We start from the raw sequence: 1,554 nt of genomic DNA on the forward strand, positions 1-1,554 counted from the left end.
TCCCTGCACAGTGACCGTGCCCTGGTCTGGAGCCCCCTCTGGGCAGCTCTGCACCGCAGTGCCCCGTCTCTCTCAGATTGTGCAGATACCTCGGGAAGGTGGTCAGGGGAGAATCCTGACTGGAGGTGTGGATTAATGAATGGGAAGAGCTTTGGTCTTTGGGGTTCCCAGTTCCTCTTGGTCTGTGGGGTTTCTGGTTTCTTTGTTCTTTTTCTATAAAAAATCTATGGGGGCCGGGCTCCGTGGCTCACGCCAGTAATCCTAGCACTTTGGGAGGCCGATGCGGGTGGATCATCTGAGGTCAGGTGTTCCAGACCATCCTGGCCAACATGGTGAAACTCCATCTTTATCAAAAAAATACAAAAATTAGCCGGACGTGGTGGTGCGCGCGAGTAATCCTAGCTCCTCAGGAGGCCGAGACAGGAGAGTCCCTTGAACTCAGGAGGCGGAGGTTGCAGTGAGCCGACGTCCCGCCATTGCACTCCAGCGAGGGCAACAAGAGTAAAACTCTGTCTCAAAAAAAAAAAAGTATGGAAGTCACAGAATAATATTAAAGCACTTAATCATAAAGTGATTCAAGTATTGTAGAGCACTCACCTATGGTTTGTAGTTTGTGGTCTATGGGAGAAGCTTGAATAACAGACTTTCATAAGGTGCACGAGGAAAAATTTAGTAATTGGATAGGTACAGTTACCTAGTCTCTTGATTCATACTATCATGTTGACAATTTTCTAGTTATATAATCGGAGTTTAATTGGCAGTTTATAGTTGGTTAAGCCCAAATTTTGTTTTCTCCGATATAGTATAATTTACCAAAAAAATGCATTTTAGTTAGATTTTTTTAAAAAGGAGGACTCCAGGGGCTAGAGCCACCTCAGTCTAATTGTCTGCCATTGAATTATTTTCACAGTCCACAGGGGACTTCTTTTCCCCGACATTTTTCATATGTGCACCAAGCAGGGTCTCAAGTCTACCCCTTACTCCTTGTTCTTCCAGCCTTAACTATGATTTTCAGTAAAATACTAAATTTCTAGTGTCATTGACATTTCCAAATGCCAACTTCCCCTCACTAATACACATTATCAACTATTTGTCCTTTATTGTACCTTTGATTGTATTTCAATTAATAATTTTTTACCAAAGCATTGGACCGCACTATTTTTTAAATTGTCTTCTGTTAGTCAGTATTTCTCATGAGAAGAAAGCAAATAGTAATCCCTGACACTATATTGTAAAAAAAAATCTCTGTGCCTATTTCTTTTATCTTCCCTAGGCACAGAGCTCTTATCAGAATGTTGTTGGGTCAAGGTTTCCATTTGGTAACTTGATGGGGTGATGGGTCATTAGCCACTCTTCAGTTTTTTCCTGGTCCTGGGTTTCAGTACTGTCTGAGGATAAACCAAGATGCCCACCATGGTGGCTGTGTTGGCTAGAGTGTCTCATGAATATCAGCTCCTGGGGCATTGTCTCTCATAGACAACCTGAGGTATAAAGTATATCCTCTCAAGAAAGCAGGTAGATACCCTGGGACTGAGCACAATCTCCTGGCGTACT

The sequence above is a fragment of the Cebus imitator genome, unplaced genomic scaffold (assembly GCF_001604975.1).
Source record: "Cebus imitator isolate Cc_AM_T3 unplaced genomic scaffold, Cebus_imitator-1.0 Scaffold775, whole genome shotgun sequence".
Taxonomy (NCBI): Eukaryota; Metazoa; Chordata; class Mammalia; order Primates; family Cebidae; genus Cebus; species Cebus imitator.